This window comes from Crocodylus porosus, unplaced genomic scaffold (genome assembly GCF_001723895.1).
Source record: "Crocodylus porosus isolate Cpor-Errol unplaced genomic scaffold, CroPor_comp1, whole genome shotgun sequence".
NCBI classification, from domain to species: Eukaryota; Metazoa; Chordata; order Crocodylia; family Crocodylidae; genus Crocodylus; species Crocodylus porosus.
The window spans coordinates 107,431,952-107,454,558 of record NW_017728906.1 but is presented as its reverse complement, the minus strand read 5'-3'; the positions used below and the strand labels follow the sequence as shown (position 1 = coordinate 107,454,558).

Below are 22,607 nucleotides of genomic sequence, written 5' to 3'. Positions count from 1 at the left end.
TGCCAGGGGCTGAGCTATGATGCTTGTCAGCTCCTTAAGTACCCTTGGGTGTAAACCATCAGGGCCGGCTGACTTGAAGGTGCCCATTTTGTCAAGGTGTTCCTTCATGAAGTCAGCTTAGATGGAGGGCAAGGAATCTCCCTCACCTGGGCCTCCCTGATCACAGTGGGCAGGGGTGTCCATGGGACTGGTGAAAAACTGATGCAAAGTACCCATTAAGCAAGTTTGCTTTTTCACGGGCATCGGTTGTCAGTTGTCCCTTCTGGTTTAGCAGGGGTCCAATGTTGCCTTTGCTTTTCCTCCGGCTCCCCACATATTTAAAAAAGGACGTTTTATTATCCTTGATATTTGTAGCTAGCTGGAGTTCCATCACAGCCTTGGCTTTCCTGGTTTGCTTTCTGCAGGTCTGGACCAGAGCAGAGTATTTCTCCTTGGTGATGGTTCCAATCCTCTATCCTTTGTAAGTCTTCCTTTTAAGATGCAGGAGGTCCGCCAGTTTCCTGGAGAGCCGAGGGGGCTGCTGTGCCCTTTTGCTGCCTTTCCTTTGAGATGGGATGGACTTTGCTTGCGCGTCCGGGATTGCTTCCTTGAGGAGCAGCCACCCATCCTGAACTCCCCTCCCCTTTGGGTTATGACAAGCCTCCTTAGCTTGTCAAAGTCAGCTTTCCTGAAGTCAAGGACTTCTGTGTTACTGACTGACTTGCCAGCTTTACAGCAGATGGTGAAGGTTATCACCTCATGGTCACTGTCACCCAGCTTCCCTTTGATCATTAGGTAACTGATTAGGTTGTCCCCAGTTGCCAGTATGAGGTCGAGCAGCGCCTTACCTCTCATCGGCCGGTAGACTTCCTGTATCAGATAGAGGTCATCCAAGCACAAGAGAAAGTTTTGCGACAGCTCGGATTTGGCTGAGCCCTCCTCCCATAAGATGATGTCTGGGTAGTTAAGGTCTCCCATGACGACAGTGCACTGGGAGTGCGCGGCCTCAGCTAATTTCCTGGCAAACTCCTGGTCAAGGTCTTGACCCTGGGTAGGGAGTCTGTAGTAGACTCCCACCATAGTATCCCCTGTGCTGTGTTCCCCACGGATTTTAACCCAGAGGATCTCAAGTTGCTCACTGTGGGTGCCAGTGTCAACTTGCAGGGACACGAAGCTTTCCTTAACGTAGAGAGGTACACCCCTACCCCTTTTGTCTACTTGATCCCTTCTGTACAGGGTATAGCTGTCTATACCTGTGGTCGAGTCATGGGTAGAGGCCTACCAGGTCTCCGTTATCCCTATGACATCATAGTTATTTGTGTTTAGCAGGAGGACAAGTTCCTCCAGTCTATTCCCCAAGCTCCTGGCATTTGTGTATAGGCACACAAGTGTTCCTTTGGGGGCCCTTGCCTTGCCTACAGATTGTTCCAGGGTGGGATCCCTTAAATGCCTTGACCTGCTGGCTTTGCAAGGATTGCTTAGCAGACCAGCAGTAGCAGAAGTCCCCCCATTCCCCGACGGGCTTAGTTTAAAGCTCGGTGGAGCAGGTCAGCCAGTCTGGCTGAGAAGAGCCTCCTCCCCAGCGGAGAGAGGTAGAGGCCATCCCTTCCCAGCAGCTCTCTGCCTCTCTCACCAAAGAGGGGACTGTGGCCATGAAAGCCAAAGCCTTCCCGATGACACCAGTGCCTCAGTCTTTGGTTGACTACCTGGATCCTCCTCTCCCTCCTCAGCCCTGAGACAGGGAGGATTGACAAAAACACCACCTGCACCCCTAGACCCTTAAGCCCCACTCCCAAATCTCTGTAGCAGCTCATGACCCAGCTGGGAGCGCTCCGAGCCGGGTCATTGGTGCCCACGTGAATAAGGAGAATGGGATAGTGGTCAGTAGGCTGGAGGAGTTTAGGGATCTTCTCCACAGTGTCTCGGATGTGGGCTCCCAGGAAGCAGCAAACTTCTCAGGCTAAGGGGTCGGGGCAGCAGATTAACCTCTCAGTCCCCCCTCAGGATGGAGTCTCCCATGACGAACACTTTGTGTTTTGTCTTGGGGAGAGTGGGGATGGTAGCTACACTAGTGCCTGTGTTGCCTGCAGGAGCTGGCAGCTCAGCAGGCCCTGCTGGGGCTGCAAGAGGTTCGTGCCTGCTGCAAAGCTCCAGCAGAGTGGGGGCCTTGGTGCAGCAGGCCTTGGGGCCCGTGACCACCTTGGTCCAACCCTGTGGCTGGACAGAACGGGAGGTCCCTGGGTCCTCCCTTGTCCTGGAGGGAGACCGTGGTCTACCCTCCGTTTCCTGGGGGAGAAGGGCCTGGCAGTAGGAGTCGATCTGCTCACAGTCCCTGATGACGCGCAGTCTCTGGACTGCAGCCGGAGCTCCTCCAGCTGGCATGTCAGAGACCCCAGTAGGGAGCAGACCTCACAAGGGGAGGTGGCCATGATCCCAGGCCCCAGAGCCTGGAAAAGTGACAGGCAACCCCTGCAGCCTAGAGCCAGAGGCTCTGTCTGCATGGAGCCCAGAACCATGGGCTCTGTCTAGGTGGTCTACCCTGGGGGACTCACAGGCAGGGCCTCAGGCCGTCCCATGCACCCTTCTGTGCAAACTCCCACACTAACTCATGCGCCAGGCCTAGGAGCATGCCTGGTTGCATAGCTCCCTGGGGGGCTGGGCCAAGTAGGAGCTGGGGGGGCGACCCTCCTCGGCCCACTTAGCCTGCTCCCAGCTCTCTAGGTCCCTCCCTCCATGGGCCTCTGCTTACCTGGGGCAGGCTGGGGGTCCTGGGGTCTCACTGGGGTCCCTGGGCTCACGGGGGCACAGCAGGTTTACACCAGCATGTCTCGCACCGTGGATTGAATCTTTTGCTTAAATCTGTAGGGTCTAAACTGATTATGGGGGCTTACTTTTTAGGGATTTAGTTATGTATGCATCCATTTAGATGTAAATGGATTCAGCAAAAAATCAGATGGCCTACTAAACCCTCTCCCCCTCCTTTTTTAGTAGGGTTAGAATATTGTAGTAGCTGTAATGGTCCAGGAAGGATTTTTCTTGTATTTTTTTAAAATTGGATCAACCAATTATGATCTTTATATTAGATGAGAGAGTGTTAATACACTTGGTAGATGGAGCCAATGTCCAAATGTAAGGACTAAGTTTTAGCTGGTTAACTGCATTGAATATGCACTTCATTTCTTTCAAAGGAATCCTGTTGTTGAGGTGGGGCCCAAGATGAGATAAATTACTAAGAATGCAGTCCCCTTTTACCCCAGCAAAGGTGCCGAACCTTTATTTTTTAATAGGTTTTTGTATGTGTTATCAGTATCCTTGTAGTTTTAACAGTGAATTTATAAACCAGATTTAGAAGTTAGATTAAGTTTGACAGTGTTTTTTCCAGCTTCTGTTCTTAGCCTACTGGCACACCATGGAGCTTCTAGTGCTAAGAATGTTTTTTTTCTATTTTTTTCTGTCAATACCAGAGTTACCATATTTCCAGTTCTAAAAATGAAGACACTTGTTGGGGGGACACTTCACTCCCGACCCAAAGCCCCCATGTCCTGCCAGTGCCCCTCACTCCCAACTCACAGTCTCTCATCCCCCCAGGCTATGCTGGTGCCCCTCAGTCTCAACCTGTAGGCCCCCATCCCTGCTGGTGCCCCTCACTCCTGACCTGTAGCCCCCCAACCTTGCCAGTGCCCTTCACTCCTGACCTTCAGCCCCCTGCTCTCCTCAGCCCTGCTTTAGGGGTCCCCCAGCTACCTCCCTCCCAACCAGGCTGGAGCGTGGCAATGCTGATTAATGCAGGGAGGCAGCAGAGTAATTCCAGCCCTGATGTGGGCAGGAGAGAAGAGGGGAGACCTGTGGCACCCCCTGTTCTGTGCTGGGGCTCCAGTGCCATACCAGGTGGCCTGGCCATGCCCCTGCCCCCCCCGACAGAGTCTCCTGGCCGGCTTGGCCACAGAGCTTCCCGCTGCCCCAGAACGGCCCCCCTGCCTCAGCCCCAGCACCTAGACCCTGTCCCCCTCCTTCTCCCTTCCCGGACAGTGTCCAAGCCCTAGCTCCATAGGCTTATCTGCATGCAGCTGCAGAGGCTGCTCCCACCTCTCTGCCTGGCTGCATGCCACCACATGCGAGTGGAGAGATGCATGTGGTGCCCCTTGCCTCCCATCGCCCTCCCCCTGCTCCCACAAGTGGAGTGGAGCAAAATCTCGGGTATTGGTTCTGATTTAAAAAAAACTATTGGACAGAGATTGGAGATTCCAAAAAGAAAAAGTGTCTGGGAGAACCCAGACATATGGTAAGCCTAGTCAATACTCCTTCTTCTCTAGAGGTAGGAGCAGTGGGAGAGCTTACAGCAGCAAGATTCTGGTAGCCACTGCATTGTGCATTATGTGCTTGGTGAGTAGATTTAGACAGCAGGGCTTAAAATGCCAGCAGCTATCCAGAGTCCTGTTTCTGTTGGTACTCCCTCCCTTACTGCAGAGAGGAGCTGTACCAGTAGTTGTATTGGGAGGCTTCAGAAAGAAAATTCTAGTACTGACATGTTTTCTACTACTGTTCATTCCAAAGTAATGAATAGGAAAAATGTGCATGTTTGATATCTGTCTTTTATTGGACCAATTGCCCAAGAATGTTCCATTATTTTATGCAAATGATACCCATGCCTCTGACAAGCTCATATATAGCAGATACAATAGTATGCCAAATGACAGCATGTCCTAAAGCCACTTGTTGCTGAATGCAGTTGCTTTTCTTCTCTCAAAGCTCCTTCCTAATCAGGAAATCTCATACTATTTATGAAACTCAAAAGAATAGCTTTCTCAATGGCCTTATGGTCAAAACTGGATAATATGGCTCCTCTTTATATCACAGGAGGTCAACAGGATTTTATCAATGGTGGGCTAAATCAATGCTGTTTGGCCCTAAAGCAGGCCTGAAATTAACCATTCGTTACCATTCACACCTGTTCCAGACTGCCACTGTGGGCAAGATCCAGCTTGTGACATGAGCAATAGGTTTCCCACCCCTTGTTATAACATGTTTTGCCTGTTACCCCAGCTTCTGTCATCAGTGGCTGACTACAGTACATAATAGTGAGCAGCTCTGAAAGCCAGTGGGAGGTGGCCATCAGAATGGATGGGCGCTGTGCCTCTATCTCTGTGGGGCTCCTGGCACTCCAGCTGGGAGTACCATGTGGAGGCACTGAGTGCGATGGCATGTGACTGGACAGCTGGTGAGTGGGGAGGGAGCTCCTGCCTGTAGTGCCCGGAGCTGCACATGGCACAGTGGGCCCACCTGGCTGATGGCACATGGGTGTGTGTATGCCAGCGGGCTGGGCCAACTCTGTGCCACCATGTGCAGCTTCTGGGACTCAGCCAAAGCCATGCGCCACCAGGGGGCTTTGCCTGCCTTGAGCCATGAGCACCCCAAGGGCCCACTGTCTGTTGCTGTTACTGGTGGCAGGGGCTGTGTGCCATGGGGGGGGGCATGTGGCGGAGGGCTCCATGCCCCCACCCCCTCACCCACAGCCACTCACAAACCTCACACCCTCCACAGACTCCCACATCCACACCCACACCCCCCACAGACCTCCCCCAGAAGCCTGACACACACCATTGCCCACACCCCCCACACACTCCCACACCAACTCATACACATGACTGCACCCTCCACAGACATACATACCCACACCTCCCACAAATCCCACACACATACCCCCCACAGTCCCTTAGGCTAAAATAGAGCAAAAGTTGTAGTTTGGAAGTACATACTAGTTGTTAGCCTGTAACTGTTACCTCTGCATGCTTTTATAGTGATACAAATGAGCTAAACTTACAGCTAAATGAGCTGCAAATTTTACTGTCAATGGAGGACAGTTACAGTTGCAGTGATTTTTGCAACTTTTATACTGCTGCAGGAGTAGGAAAGGGAAATATTTAGAGCATAATGGCTAATATTTTCTCCCTATCAATAATCTGTTCCCTATCCCAAATTTGTAGTGGTTAAAAGTTACTTCTGTACCATCTTCACAATCCACTGGGATCACTCCCAGTTAGTGCAGTGCCTGGGCATTCTACTATACTTAAGGTATGTTTTTACATTATCTCAATCATTATTTAGAAAAATGTGTCCCTTAGAACCAGCAGAGCTTTTTTGTGTGCTTCAAGGCATAGATTGGCTTTTTCTTACTCTTGTTGTCCCAGTATTTGACACTTGAATTTTCTTCACTTCGCTGGAAGAGTGTACCACTCTGCTATGCTTTTGTAAATGGAAAGAACACGTTCTGGTATGTGTCATCACATTAACACCCATGTAATTCATTAGCAGGGATCCTGGTTTTCTCTGGTAGGAAATCCAAAATTCTCTGATTAAAAAATAAAAATCCCAAATACTCCAATTAAAAAACTCAGAATCTATGTTTTTCCGTGATTAAAATGAAACACCACTATATGTAGCTATATAGATATATATCTCGATTGATTAATCTATATGTATTAATTGAATGCAATGTTTTATTGATATATTTACAATTTTAAAGCCATTTGGAAGCCTAACAGTGCCTCAGTCATTATAATAAAACAAATTCTAAATACCTGTACATTTCTGGCATTTGATTTTGGTTTTTTTGATCATGGAAAATCAGCGCTCCCTATGCCCCCTTTACTTACCAGGATGTGGGTCCAGCTGCAGCTGTCTCCCCCACCCCCTTGCTTTGTGGTGCTGAGCAGCCCTGATATGCCAGTGCCCTGCCCCTGCCCATGCAATTGCCCTTTACTCCCAACCCACAGCCCCCCTGCCCATGCCATTGCTCCTCTCTCAAGCCACAGCCCTAGCTCTGCTGGTGCCTCTCACTCTCAACCCACAGTCTCCCACCCCCTCGTGCCCCTCACTCCCAACCTGCAGCCTACTGGCCCTGTCGGTGCTCCTCACTTCTGACCCGCAGCCCCCCAGCTGTCTCTCATCCTGCCCAGCCCCTTGCAGACTCACTGGGTGGTAGTCTGCAGGGACACAGTGGGGGATGGCCTCCAGCACAAGGTACATGAGGTGCACCACATGTAGTGGAAGCACAGGCAGTGGCTGCAGCACCGCATGCTCCTCCGTGTCATCAGCTGGGGCTGGGGCATGGCAGGGAGGACCAGTGCAGTGGTCTACAGCAGCAACATTAAGCCAAGCTTGGCTGTGGTCTAGGCTATGCTGTGGGCAGTGGGAGGAAGGTAAGGGGCTGCAGGGGGTCTCTTTCCCACCTGGGCCGGAGCGCTGTGACTGCAGTGCCTCTGGCTCATGCAGGTGGTGGTGGAGTGAGTCTGGCCCCTATGTAGGCTGGAGGAAGGAGGAGTGTCTGTGGCACTTGCCCTCCCCAGCCAGGGGCTTCCACTCTGTGCCAGTTGGCCTGGCCATGCTCCCTCTCTCCCAGATCTGGGGCCTAGCTACTGACATCTAGCATAGTGATGCAGAGTGTCTTGCTGAGCACCTGTATCCTTAGGCTAAAATAAACTCAGTTTCTCTGGGGTTGACTCATGTACGCAGTTCCATGTAGGGGCTTTGAGGAGACGCTCATTGTGGATGAAATCCATGGAGACTTTAACTGAAAACCTTTAACCAATATTTACTATATACAAACTGAATTTTTCAAAGTTTTTTTTAATATTGTGGCCAAAATGCAGATATCACAGGAGTATCAGAAAATACATTTCTTGCATAAAGGCCAGTTTCCTGGCCAGATTTACTAGCATGCTTCAAAGAAATCATGGTGTTAGAGCTCTACAAAGAATCCATTTATAAGCATGGGATATCAACAACTGTTTCCCTCTAACCTCAGTCTTAAAAACAGGAGAACTGCTTTACATATGCTTTTTAAAAATTATTTTAAAGCAGAGTTTCAGCCTGGGAATTTTTAGTCCTAATGGTTAAAGTTTGACAAAATTATACGAGTCCAAATACACAAGTAGGAATCACCTTGGGAGTCTCTGTTAAGTGGCACTACCAGCTCTGCTTGAAGACTGTCTTTGGTGACTCCCCAAAATTGAAAGAATAAGCCAATCTGTTAGTTTTTTGTAACAAAAGGGAATATAGCAGAATGGAGAAGGATGATCCAGAAAGGAGACAAAGGTGGCTAAGGAAGGGAAGAAGGCAGAGTTATGCAACAGCCAAAAAGCTGTTGATGATGGCATGAATTTGATGTAGTAGAGGGGAGAGAGCCAGTGTAGGGACACAAAGAGAATGTGTGATGTGATTGCTTGATTGGCAAAGATTGTTAAAAAAGCTATGCATGGAAAGGGTGCTGTTTGGACTATGGGCAGGGCAGTATAAATTTTGGGGAAGCCAATGAAGTTGCAGTAATTAAGATGAAGCCTGAATGAAAGATTTTGCTGTAGGGTAAAAGGGGAATTAATTTAGGAAATGCTTCATTTCAACTATGCAAAACTGTCAGTTGTAAACAATGGGGCCTTGGGCTTGAACTATGAGATGAATGAGAGCTTTGTTTCTGCCTTGTCTGTTCATATGTTTAAACTTATCTATCATGCAAAATATTTCACATTTTTTTCCCCTGAAAAGTATATATATTTGTTTACAGTGTGAGACTGTTGTTGAATTCTTCTATTTTTATGTACTTCTTTTTGCTGACTTGGAAGTAGTGTTTATTTTTTCATTTGTTCTTTCCTTATTTAAATTAATTATCTCTTTTGCTTTTTCAGTTGCAGTAAAACATTAAGGGTGTTCTTGCAGATTTTGGGCTTCAAAATGAGTAAGTCTATATGTGGTTTAGTGCCAAATTATAAACTGCCCCATGTGTAAAGTACATTTGGTCATAATCAAGGTGCTATAAATCTGATTTAAAATGAGATTTGCCACCTCGTAAGTAGTATTTGTGCTTACACCTGGCTATGAAAGAGCAACAGTTATATGTTAATCAAAGTGAACATAGTTTGGCTACAACTCTGTCTGCCAGGTATATATTGAAAAGATAATATACTAACTGCAGTTTTGGTAGTTGTTTTTTTTTTCCACTGTAAAGTGTTCCAGAACTGCAGGCTACAGTAGTTCAGAAAACCTTGTGAAAGATGCAGCACATATATACTACAATTACTTCCAACCCTAAATGATTATGTTTGCAGCAGTTACATATAAACATATTTATGTTTGAGTTCACATAGGTGTGCTTCAGTTGTACTTTAAATAATCTTGAAGGATGTATTAATTTGGATTATAGTTCATGATTTAATCTCAGTAGCACAACACAGAGCTTTACTCATGAATTTTATTTTATTTACTGCAACATGTATTTGCAGCTAACAGAAGCTCTTAAAAATCGTACTGCAGGCAAATATTGACTGGATGTGTACTGGCATTATTTCTGTTGCATATCAGCTATTTCATGATTGTGTCACTTCACCTCCCCAGTAAAACTGTTTTCCTGGGTGAGGGAAATTCCTTGTTCATCAGTATGGATGCATTGTTTTTACACATTAGAAGTGCTGTGTTGCCTTGTCAATCATCCTACTACAACCAGTTTAAGACCAGTGGAACTGACGAACTTGTATGTGATTGGTTACCATATGTTGGGAGGGATTTGTTAGAAGGAAAGGTTGCAGTCTTTCAGCAACAGAGTTCAGGCTGCCTCTGCTTCATCATCTGAGGAAAAATCCCCAGATAAGGCATAAGGCTTTCAGAGCACAAAAAATAAAGAGCAGTAGTTATTTTATGTGAAAATAGCACCTTATAATGAAGCAATGGAGAAGATGTGGTCGTTTGATTATAGCGGATGTTTCCGTTTACATTGTAAATATGTCAAATAGACGGAGCTAAACAAGGTAGGAGGATCATTGTCTTATATTGAATGTTTAAAGAGTTTGCTGCAGTATGCTGCATACCATATGTGTTGGCTGGGGGAGTCAGGGAAACAAGGTTTTCCAATGCATATTACCTCCTGGAGGGAGACATGAATTTTATCATGATTTTATTTTTTGAGTGAATTAAAAATGGAAATAGTTCTTTTCTGAAACAGAACATGAGTATATGTATGTGTTATTCAAAATAAAACATTTAAAATTAAAAATAGGTCATTATATTTCAAAAGTACTGTTAGCTTAACTGGATTCTTAGCTGGGTTCTCATTTGATAACATTTATTAGATATAATACAGACAATCAGTTAACTTAAAATCAATAAAGTTTACAGCAGACGTGTTTGATGATTAAGCTAAACAATGTCCAATTCTATGTTAAATAACTGCCAATATAATATCTGAATTAAAAATATGATGCTATATTTTTTAGATTGGAAGCAGGGTTTCAATGAAATTATGACACCTCATTCCACTGCAGCTTGTAAGGAGTATAGGTATTTTTTGAATACACAATACTTCCCTGTGTTCTTAAAGGCAAGCCACTAAAGAGTTTTGATATTGTAGTTTAGTAAAATGTTTTCCTTGCCATTTCCAGGTCTTTGTTTTATGCTCAAAAGTAAAACCTTTAAATAAAAACAGGGAAAGCAAGGTTTATAATACTGCAATTATCTGCTCTTTATGCATTTTTAATGAGAACACACAGCCAGCAGAATAATTTAATGAGCAGCCTAGCTTTTAAAGCAGTGTTTTCACTGTGCTGAACCATATCAACTTTCTTGGCTGAGAACTAGCAGCAGGAAGCAATGGAGATTTATGTTAAATGGTGTTGGCAACAAGAAGGAAAAAGGATTTATTTGGGACAGAATTCTGTTAAATTTTGCAAGGAATGGGGAGTTCATACCTGACTGTGAGCCCTTGAAAGCAAGGATCTAAAGTAAACTTCACCAGAGCATTTCAATAAGGGTATGTACACCATGTCTAATCCTGTGAGGTGCTTAGCTTTTTCAACTTCCATTGACTTTAATGGTGCTCAGTACTTCCCAGGGTCAAATCCATAATTACTACAGGAATGAATCTACTGTCTTTAACAGTATTATACACATCCAAGGTGTAGTATATTTTTAGGAGGGCAAGCGAAAACTAATTCTAGTGTTAGGAAAAGCAATAAATATCTCTTTCCTCTAGTATCCATCTATGCATTGGTATGCAAAGCATCATTAACTGGATAGTAGAAAAATCAATGTGTAACTTGAGGAACTACATAATTAGTGTTTTAAAGAAGAAAAATAAGAGCGTTCTTGCGCTTATTTTACACTTAGTAACAGTGTAATTTTAAGCAGACATTTTAAATAATTTTCCTAATATGAGTTTAAACTATTGTTTAGAAAAATGCATCATTAAATAGATTCTTCTAGACTCACTAATTTGTCTTCAAGGAGAAGTACAGGACACTAGCTCAAAACTTCTGATGTCATCTCCCAACTCCTGATTCACTCTGTCCTTTTTTCAGGTTTGGCACAAGTAAAAAAAAAACCTTATAAAGCAGCAGGAGCTATAATTTTGGCATGCCATTTCTTCTAAACCTGTAATTTTTAAATGCTAAACTTATCCAAGTTATTCTAACAGTATGCCACTTAAAGAAGAAAATGATTTATGAGACAAGATATAAATAGCTCCATCTTTTCCAACCAGCAAAATATAATCTAACACAATTTAAGCCTCACAAATAGGATTTTTCATACTGAGCTTGCAGACAACCTTCCCCCCCCCCCGACATTCACAGACCTTACTATCTTCCAACTATAGGTTTTATTTTGTGATTTTAAAATAATTTACATGGAACTGCATATAATTACCATTCTTTTTCTTATTTTACAAAGTTATGCTAACTAAAGATATTGCAAAAGAATGAATTTTCCTTTAGAAGTTAATGCAGAATCAAAAACACAAAGGGAATGAAGTAAAGCAGAAGTAAAGTATGGAGGAATTTTAAAAACATGTCAAATAATGTATCTTGGTATTAAATTTATCTTGAACTGGATTCTGATACATTTTTCTCTCCAAGGATGTCAGTGGAGGATTACTTGTGGAGTAACATGTACTGTTGCATACTGATGTATGTGTAAAAATGCTGAAATCTGGCCCTTTAGAAATAATAATTAGTCTCTTTTTATACCTTGACTATGATGGGACCATTTTTAATCAGGTTCTTTGATTCTGTAAAATGCTAGTTCCTGGTGGGATTAACCTTGGCCTGTGGTGGTATACTGATGGAGATTTTTTTTTTATTTACTATCAAAAGATTTTAGAATACACTTCTTTTTGTGTAAATGAAAGTAACTAACAAAAAAGGTGCTGTTAATACAGTTATGCATTTTAGGTACATGAGGCTGTATCCCATCACATCTCTAAATGGATTATCTCTAGCTCCAGAATATTTTAGGAATAATTCAAACTGAATCCCAGGTTAATTGTGGAAGGTTTCACTTCCATGTTGCTATAGATTTGTGGGACATTTTATTTTGCCTCTTCAAGGCAAAATAAATTAAACACAAATATAGATTTAATTTCTGAGATTATCTAGATGTTGAATAAATTTAAAATTCAAATAATACATTTTTGAAATCATTTCCTCTTTCTGGTGTTTGGAGTTCAGGGTCGCCTTTTTTTTCCTACAAGAACAAGAAAGATTCATACTGTTTTTAAAGACCAGTGTTTGTTTATTTTTTTAAGAATGTCATGGTGGGAGACGCACAGTTCATTACCAGATTTGTGGACAAATCTACCTCTTGCCTCAGAATTTGATGGCAGAACCTAAATTTCCCTTTTTTTCCCTTTCCCTTGGTCCTTATGGTTATAAAGATAATGTTTCAGTTGGCATGACTTATCTGCAAACAGACTGAAATAAAGATGAGAGTGAAATAGATAGCTGTCACTCAGGGTGCCAACTCTGAAACCTGATTTAAATGTCAGCAGTATTAACTATTTTATTATTGATCATTTTAGTAAACATTAAACTAATCTGCTGATTAATTATTACTGGATGGAGTGACAGCTCTGGGTTATTGGATATCTGGTTATTGATACAAGAATTTCAAGGACCCCTTTTAAAAATAAATGAACTTTTCATGACCCCCTCCCCCCACAACCCACTTTCAAAGGGTGGAGAGACATCTTCCATCCAGAGTCCAGCAGTGCCTTCACCCCTTTCTTGCTTTTGCAAAAGGGTGAGATAACTCCAACCTGGCTGTTAAAACCTCCATCTATCCTTCTGCAAGCATCTATAGCAGGGGTGGGCAAAATGTATCCTGCGGGCTGGATGTGGCCCACCAGGCCATTCTATCCGGCCCATGGAACCCCTAAAAATGTAGAAAATGATATCCACCCCTGGCTGCCTGTCATGTGGCCCTTGATGGCTTCCCAAAACTCAGTAAGCAGCCCTCCACCCAAAATAATTGCCTGTCCCTGATCTGTAGTGCAGTTCTGTGCTGTCAATGAAAAATTTTGTGGCGCACTGAAAAATAAAAACTTTGGAATGGTAAATGATGAAAAACATTCCTAAAATGAGAATAAATTTAAAAATGAAAGTACTGACCCAAGACCTACTTTAACAATAAGGTTCATGCCCAGTTCAGATAAAACATTTTATTTTTTAATATTAAAGCTGCTGCAGAACTTCCAGTGTGCTGCAGAAATTAGCATGATACTTTTTCACAAATTAGACTTTCTTTCTTCCTGGAGATTTGGGTCTGGTTTCTTACACATTTTATGAGGTCTGGAGTGTTTGTGATGTTGTCTTGTGTTATAAGGGACAGCTGAACTCCAATCCTTGTACAAGCTAGTTGTTAATTTCAGATATGGCCAGTATTTCTTCTGTTTGATGCACTGAAGTAGATATAAATGACACTGCAAGATACAAACTAGCTAAATGCCAATAGACGTGCATCCTAGTCTTATTGTCTATATTGGGGATGAAGACAGGGTAGATATACACCTTTACTGAATAACTAAGAGAGGGAGAAGGGAGAATAAACTTTCGTGAACCCAGATTCACTTCATCAGATGGATGTCAAACACAGCCCATGGAGCTGTGTCATCTGGTTCATGGCATTCGTGAAGGGGCAGCTCCTACTGCTTAATTCCATGTTACAGACCCCACTAGGAATTCATTTTTTCAGCAACAACGTAAACGATGACTGCATTAGCCTTAGTGACTACCCGAGCTGATACAGCAGCTCAGGTACCCATGAACATTTACCCTTCTATTGCTCAGTTCAGATCCAGTCCAGGAGGAGTCCTTTGGTCTGTATTTGGCCTACTGGGGAGTGGGGGTGAATGAGTTTAATAATTTTGGTTTACATTATAGAAGAATAAAGGAAGCATCCAAGATGATTAGCATCAGTCAGTAAGGAAGAAAGAATGAGTATCATAAGAAATTTAAGGAAGCAAGCTGTGTTTTTTTAAGGTCAGTAGGAAAGAAAACAGGAGCTCCTGCACAAAAAGATTAAGATATGGTTCCATATCAGAATTTCCATTTGTTTTCTTTTTCATCGATAATATTCAGAATTTTTCGAGGAAAATGCTTTTTATGACAACAGAAAAGTCTAGTTGTTATTACTTAGATCATATATGGGGACAAGATGGATGCAGAGGCTCATGTGTTAATAAAACCTGCGATGCTGCAGTCACTACTATTCTGTTTTGATATGTGGGATTCCTTTCACAAAAAAAATTATTTTTTCTCTTTAAAATTTTAGAGGATGCAGCTAAAATTCCTGCCATCACTCAGGATTCAGTAAGAATGATGGCTTTTATTTTTTGTCGCTTCTGGTAGCAACTTTTAATGTGAAGTATATAGGATCATTCTTAATATCCAGAGGCAGCTAAGAATGCATTTTATTTTCTCCAGTATCTCCCACCATCTGGACAAAATACCTCCTCTGTAAAATTCTGGAGGGCTTGAAAGTTTTGTGTACTTGATTCTTAAGTTATTGCTTTACATGTCAACAGAGCCACAGTTCTTTTTCACCCCCTTCAATTTCTGGATACTGTCATCACTTTATCTCTTGCATGTGCTGTGGACCATGTTCTGGACTTTGCAGTTCAGTGTCAATGTCAGGTGTAGAGAGCCTAAGTGACAAACTTCTACTTTTAGTATTAAAAACTCAGAACGTGCTTTCCAGAGTGGGTTTTATTTGTCTTCTGATTTAAAGCTTCTACCTTATATTAAAGCACTGTTAATGATGAAGTGGCAAAAATACTGCAGCTCCTGCAGTAAGTGCTATGTGAAGAGTCAAAATGGGAAACAGAGGCCTAAATTTAGTTCTCCTTCTTCTCCTTCCCCCCCCCTACACACTTTTCCTAGTGTCAGGCCGCTTAAACAGGTTACAGGATTATTATCAGATCTAAATATTTGAACACCATACTTGCTATGGTTTGTATGCAAACAGCCATGACTCATCTTTAACTGAAGCGTGCATATGCATTCTTGTAATGAGCCCGAGGATTCAGTACTGCTTTGTGTGTTATTTTTCAACAAGTTGAGAAAATTATCATGGGATTTCTGTAATACTTTTACTTGTTGCTGAACAAGTGCAATGCTAACAACTGCCATGAAACTAATGTCCTGCTGTTCCTAGCCTTGCCCTAGCCCCCATCTCATGCATGAACATTGGGACATCCACCACAGTCTTCAGCCATCAGAGTGAGACCTCTGCCCAGTAACCTCAAATTTATCCAACTGGGAGTGAAGGGAGCATGACATTGATACGCCATTGCCTGAAGTAAAACAAAGGAGAAGCTCTTTGGATTCAAGCCAGCAGTGTACAGAATTGCAATACTACTTGTGATTTAATAATAGTCATGCTTCTTTTGTAGGCCAGTGTCCTTCTAGAGGCCTTTGCAGGGATGGGTAGGAAGTGTGTGTGTACATGCATTTGCGTGTGTGCCTGGCTGTACTACAGATCGCAGTGCTGCTCTCATAATCGCTGACATCCTGGACATGCATGGGGTTGCATTCTAACTGTAGTGTGTACTGCTGTCCCAAAACTGTATTACATCAAATTATAAAGTTTTTGAGTTCATGTGTAATCCTTTTTGTGCCTTTTGGTTCCCTTTGCTACAATTGGGCACTTTCTGGGATTCTTTGAACCTGTTCATTTTACTGCCATAGTTTTTTATAGAAGACTTTCATGGCTGTTGCAGTTGAGTTCTCTGTAGAGAAGGGAAGTCTTTGAAAGGGGTTGTACTGTGTGGTCTAGGAGCCAGCATTTAAAAAAATGCCCTCATTTAATGCTCATTAGTTTGACTGCAGTGAAGGCACATCACTTTCAAAGGCTTCAGAGTCCACAGTTGCAGCTCTTTGAAGCGGAAACACCACCAACAAGACAAGCAGGCAGCTTGATGCCGGGCACAAACAATCTTAAATTGGTAGGGAGAGACAGCCTTTATCTTGACAAGGGAAGATGCCTGTGAAGAGCAGCTTGTGGAAATGATCACTTCTAATCGGCCTTTTAGACTGAGGGTGCGCAACCTGTGGTGCATGGGATGGATCTGGCCTGTACTGCCATTGGTCTAGCCTGCAGAGTTGGGGTTTCAGCAGCATTTGGCAGTGGGGCTTCTCTTATGCCATACCATAGATGACCAGTAGGCAGGGAGAAGCAGGTGATGGCTGTGGTAGCCAGGTCCTAACACTGGTCTGCCTTGGACACAATTTGCATGGTTCTGGCCTGCAACTGGAAAACACTGCTATCCACTGTTTTATACTAAGTAGCAGTGGTTGAAGCCTGCCTTAAGATGCATGAGATTATGTTGACCACCTCCTGCCCCCTCTACCTCTTGAATATCCTGGGTGGTGGCAGAACATAAGTAAAAGCAGGGGCCTAGGGAGGAAGGGAAGGAAGTGTCCAATATGAGGACAGAAATACAAATCTTAGAATTAATTCTGCTTTCCAAAGAGCTACACAATCTGTCTTGGGATGCAGATCCCAAGAAACAGTGAAGGGGAAAATACATTATGACACGATACCTTTCAGTAGTAACAGACCTTTAAATATTGATTTCTTCTTTTCTTTTTTTTTTAAAGACTGTCATCATCAGGCTTTGGTGTAGTCTGGGGCCTCAGGCATGCTAAGGCTTTGTGCTGTGGCCACATGCTACTCAGGCGTGCCAAAGGGCAGTTTATGTGGAAATACCAGGATCAGAGTGATGAAGAGGGAAGGAGAAGATACCTTTTAGTTACTTTCTCTGTGTTCAGATCCACGCCCCCTGTACAGTCACCCAGGCATTTTCAAAGACCTCCCCCAAAACAGAAATTTCAAAAACAGTAATCTTAGGAAATAATTTGCCTTTGGAATGTTAAGCTTTTAGGGCCCATGTTTTCCAGCTTTCCTGTGCAGCCGTGAAGACTACAGACTTTTTTTTTTTCTAAATGAAAGCATATGTGATTGGGTAACTATGACTGCAGGTACTGAGATTTGATGAAAAGCATCCTTCATCATGAGACTTGTTATAAAATGGTGAGAGTTAGCAACACTGCAGTAAAATTACATAGCAGATTTGTTAAACTGGAATACATAGATATCTGCCAACACTATCCAATGGGGATCAACAGGAAATGTCTTTTATCAAGAGAAACATTTTATTTTTTTAAAGTGGCTTGGTTCAGTGGCCTGGTAGTAGTGCTGTACATTCATCTGCATGACGAACTTTGGTAAAATTTCCCATTTTGGTAATCCTATTCTCTCTGGTTTTGGGAGTACCAAGAAGTAATCGTACTAATCATTCACAGCAAAAGAAACATGCAGTGCTTTGTGTCCCTCACATGGCCTCTCTGGATAATGAAAATAATTAACATAAAAATAGGACCACCTTAGAGATCATAGAGTAGATCTGTTCAATGTGGCATGCATGTATGTCTAGTCTTCTGACAAAAATAAAGTTTGTTATTTCTTGCTCTGCTAGGTGTGTTATAGGCCAGATGGCTGAATTATATTCTGCTTAGTGCACTACCAGAATTGTTTACTAAATTCTGACTGACAATTCTCATTCCTGTTGGGGATTTATGAGCCAGAAAGAATAGACCTTGACTTTTGGGTCCCATTTTAAATTTGTAAGGATAGAAAAATTCTCTTTCTTTAAGCTTTAACTCCAGAAGAGTCCAGAAAACTGGAATACCACAATAACCTATTTATCTGCCCTTTTTTGAGAGTAAATGCTTTTTTAGTTTTCCAAATAATCAATGCTGTCCAGCTTCCATCAGTTGATAGCCTGGTTGCTACCATCCTCTTTTATAAAGGATTAAGATAAAAAATAATGGCTTCCGAAACAGCCTTTTGCATTTCTAGAGACTGAGAGTTGTAGGAGTGGGAGAAAAAAGTTTTTTCCATTACATTCAAATATTAATAATGTTCTAATCAGGGTTTAGTGACTGGCTGAATTCAGTGCCGTTTTTCTGCTGTTGTTTCAGTGATGTTATCCTAGGTTAACTGTGCAGATGTACTTTGAAATATGCCAGGATAAACTGTTACCACCTTTTTACCTCCAAAACTGTTTTAGGATTTATCATAGGATAAAAAATGTGGACTTCGGTATGCTTGCACTTTGTCTCAAGATAAAATGAATTATCCAGAGATAAATGCAACATCTATTTGCAGCTTAAGATGGAAGCCCTTAATTTCAACTTCATAGTTTCAGATATAGTACAATATAAAAGCCTTATCATAACTTCTGATATGAAAGTTAAAATAAAGTGATTTGACTACATCAAAATTAACTGCTTATAATATTGATAAAATTAACTTCCTCTGAAATTTTAATCTAGAATGAATGGACATATCAAAATTTTGGCATTTCCTTCAGAGCAGGAACTCTGAATTTTGATTTAAGCGTAGTGTTCTAACAGTATAAAAAGAATTTTAAGGGAAAAGGGTGTTTTATTAATTGATTTTAATTTAATGATATTTAAAACAAAGTTATGCTGGCAGGGATTTTTTTTAATGTTAAATAATTGAAAATTTGTTGACATGACTGAATGCAAGAGCATATGAACTGTTAAACCAAGCATTGACCAAGTTATTCCTTCTTTAATAGTATATAACACTTTAGTTTCTGTGTCTCTCCATTCTTTCTTAAATACTTTAACAAAAATAAAATGGAAGACTTTGTACATTTAAATTATATATACAGAATGCTTTTTTTGGTTCCAAAATCTGAGGGGGAAATACGCTGTCTAATTTAGGTTCTGCCAAGTAGCTTTTACCATCTGAGGCAAATGGGGTATAGTTTCCCTTCTAGGAGATGAAGACAGCAAAATAAATTTGATTTACTCTAACATCTGTACTATAAATTGATAAGCAGTTTAGGGTTCAATACTGCAAACTCCGAAGTACCCCACTGTGAATCTGTAACATTTTATACATACAAAATACACTCTTAAAAAAATTAAATGGGGGGGGAGGCCTAGAAAGGAGAATTTCTGAACTGCCCAAACTGTCAACAGAACAAAAGAAGGGTGCCATAGAAGAGCTGTATCAAATTAACAGGTAAGAAGTGACCCTATCTCCAGGGCCTTCTTATTTAGGTCAAGCAACTGTGAAGTTCTGTTGCAATATTCTGCATTACAGCAAAGGATCTTTATCGTAAAATGGGAGAAAACAAGATGTGTGCTGTAGAGTTTCCATTATAAAAAGACGCAATGTGTTCTGTAAATTGGGCTATAGTCAGCATTGGGCTGAAACCTGTTATTTTTTTGACTTTCCAGAAGTTCCTGAAATGGTTTTTGTCAGTTTCTCAGAGAATGCCAGACATGAAACAGACATTCTTGTTGATTTCACTGAAAAGTTGAAAGGGGAATCTCAGTGTTTCTCACTGGGCTGTGACTGACCAGGTGCATCTGCCGAGGGCCTGATGCCACTCAAGATCCATAGTCCTCAATTCCAGGGCAGACCCCAGAGGAATCTTGCTAGATTTGCCTCAGGGCCCAGCCTTGGTTCCTGCAGAAGTTTACTGAATCCAGGATCGTCTGAAACACAATTTTCAACAACAGAAATATCTGACTAGTTGTAGCAGAGAATGAAACAGCATTTATAACCACATCAAAATCTCCATCTTGCACAGGTTTTTGAGGGGAACTGCTCTGATTCTGAGCTCCAGCTAGTTGGCTGTCCATGGAATGAAAGCTAAATGAGAAGCTGCTTTATCTCAAGCAGCATATGTTTCCTTGATGCTTTGTCGGATACCTGAGACCCTGCTTCTGAGGTTTTAAGCTTTTCTTGCAACGTGCAGCTTTTTCTTGGCTAAATGAATAGCCTTGAAAGATGTCCTTAAGAGTGAGAAATTGTGCCACCCTCTTGGCATATTTGGCATTTAAATATTGGACTGACTGTGCATTCAAAATGTTTATATATAATAGGATTGCCTGTGAAGAAATTCAGAATCAAACTGAAATTCCACAGGCTACTAGGAGGTGGAGTTGCTAATGCTACTAGCATAGAGAACTTGGGTGCCTTTCTTTGAGCTGTGAATTTCACCCCAGGGGCAGGCACCTCAAAGTCAGGTATGGTGACACTGATGGTAGTTATGCCTGAATTCCCTTGTGGATCTATCCTTATGCTCTTGATTTGTATGTTAAAAGGAAGCTGAATATGTGCCTGGGGAATTTATTGAATTTATTCTTTCTAATTTCAGCAAAAATGCTTTCTTATAACCTAAAGCAAGAAAGAAGCATTCCCACCTTTCCTGAAAGGTTGCAATTTGTTGTAAGGGAATCCTGTTGTCTGATCCTATATGTTTCTAGGCACAGCTGGTTGAGAGGCCTTTTCCTAGGTCTGGCTCTTTGGAGTACCTTCAGAGGCTCAGGTCCCTTGTCTGAGCCTTTCCTTTGGACACAGACCTCCACAGTCAAGCTCTTCTAAAGAACAGATTCATTTCTCACTCTTAAGGACATCTTTCAAGGCTATTCATTTAGCCAAGAAAAAGCTGCACGTTGCAAGAAAAGCTTAAAACTTTTCTCATTCCTTCTGAACTCCAGAGATGACACCTGATAGGTCCATGTAGGCTGTGGATGTGCAGGTTTCCAATTTAACACCTTTGAGGAAAAAAAAAATCTGTAGGAAAACCAAGGGCTTTGCTTTTAAGAAGCATTAGAGAATTACAAGGTTTTTTTTTACAAAATAACAGAAGTCCTGAAATGTACCTTTCCCTAATCTGTTCTTCCCTCTTACAGGTCTGAGAGATTGTCAGCAGTTTAGGTCAGGCAGAAATCTTTCTCTTGAGTTCTGTCTCAGCAGCCTGGTGTTCTGGTGTATGGCAATGAGCAGGTCTGTTGACAGAGAACAACTCTCAGAATATATCTCTGTACCTTTTACCATGCATTCTAGTGACATGCTTTCCTTTCTGGGTTTCTGTGTGGCGTTCATGTAATGTGTTATTGCCAATACATTGTTATCTTGATGTGTTTTCCAAAGTGGTCCTCAAACAAGGTGTCAAAGACCTTTCCTGACTTGACTGTGCCAGATCCAAGGGTTAGACTTGAGTTTGTTCTGTAGTCAAATATGGATGTCACAATTTAAAATAAAGTTCACAATTTAACCCAGACATCCCCCTTACTGTCAGAGGTAGGGAATATCAGTTGAGATGCAAATAAACATTTTAAGGCATTCTTTGTTGCACCATCTCTAGGCACTGCACAGAGTTGGAGTACAGGGCAGTAGAAGGGTGGCTTTGGTTGCTGTAAATTGTGTGATCTTGCAGCAGCTCCATAGACACCATCATACTGAGTAACAGTGCTCAGAGCATAATGTATTCTGGCCATGCCTCTTCCCATCTTGGGAAACATGCCACACTGAAGGCTGAATGAGGAGTCAGCATAAACTTGTTGTAGTAGTTTCGTGCTCTCGCTGGAAAAAACCTCATTTGGGGGTTTTCTTTTGGGAGATGTTCTACTCCTGTGCACTCAGCGGTGTTGAATAGGGATTGATAACATTTTCTGGTGGGGTTGGACAGTAGAACAATCCAGCTCAGGCAAAAAGTGAGGCATTAAGACTTGGCCATCATGGCTCCTTCCTGTTTCTCAGCTGTGGCACGGCACATCAAAGGCCCACCTCTGCCATAGCTTGTGTCGCCTGACTGCACCACAGTGCCAGAAGAGGTCCCAGACCACTGAAACACTGGGTGCCCAGCTGTGGCTCAAGAGGGTCTGTGAGCGCTGCCCTTCCACCAAAAACCACTGAAGCTATGGTTCTGTAGGCCAGAACCAAAGCTCTGTGGGCTGGATTTGGCTTGTTGGTTATAGGTTGCCAAATCCTCATGTTAAAAATTAAGAGCCATTCAGCGTGGTTGTCTAGAAATAAATCAGCATTTCTGAAAAAATAACAGATTTGTATTACATAGCAGAGTGATTAGCTTCTGTAACTTATTTGAGTGGACCCTCTTAATCTATGGATACCATACCTTGGGATTTTTTTTAATGCCTGTTAGTTGGTGCAGTTTGTTCAGGTCAAAATATGTGGATCTGAGGGAAGCCTGGTAATGAGTGGTGTCTGGCAGGAATGACTAAACATTATCTGCAGAGGTTTATAGTGAAAATTGCCTCAACCAGATTGGAAGCATAATTTAAGTGAAAAAGCTCAATGTATTGACTGTAAAACCAACTTTTTCTTAAAAATTATTAACAGAATGCTAAATAGTGAGGAGAGGCACAAAATCAGGAAATGGCTGATGTTACAGTGGAAAAGTTACAGTGGGGCAAGGGAGAGTTACTCCCTATCTTCCTGACATGCTCTCTCCCCCCCCCACC

At 42.4% G+C, this 22,607-nt stretch overlaps 1 protein-coding gene across 7 annotated transcripts in view; it reads left to right on the top strand.

The window, feature by feature from the left end:
* The first annotated feature begins 8,651 nt into the window (after positions 1-8,651).
* Positions 8,652-22,607, top strand: part of MBNL2 (muscleblind like splicing regulator 2) — a 144,256-nt gene continuing 130,300 nt past the window's right edge. For 6 of the 7 annotated variants that reach the window (XM_019529736.1, XM_019529733.1, XM_019529737.1 and 3 more), the window contains exon 1: positions 9,557-9,776. The gene's annotated coding sequence lies outside the window, so the exon portion shown is untranslated. Of the gene's footprint in view, positions 8,711-9,556; positions 9,777-22,607 lie in introns of those variants that run through there. The other variant, XM_019529731.1, reaches the window with a different exon arrangement.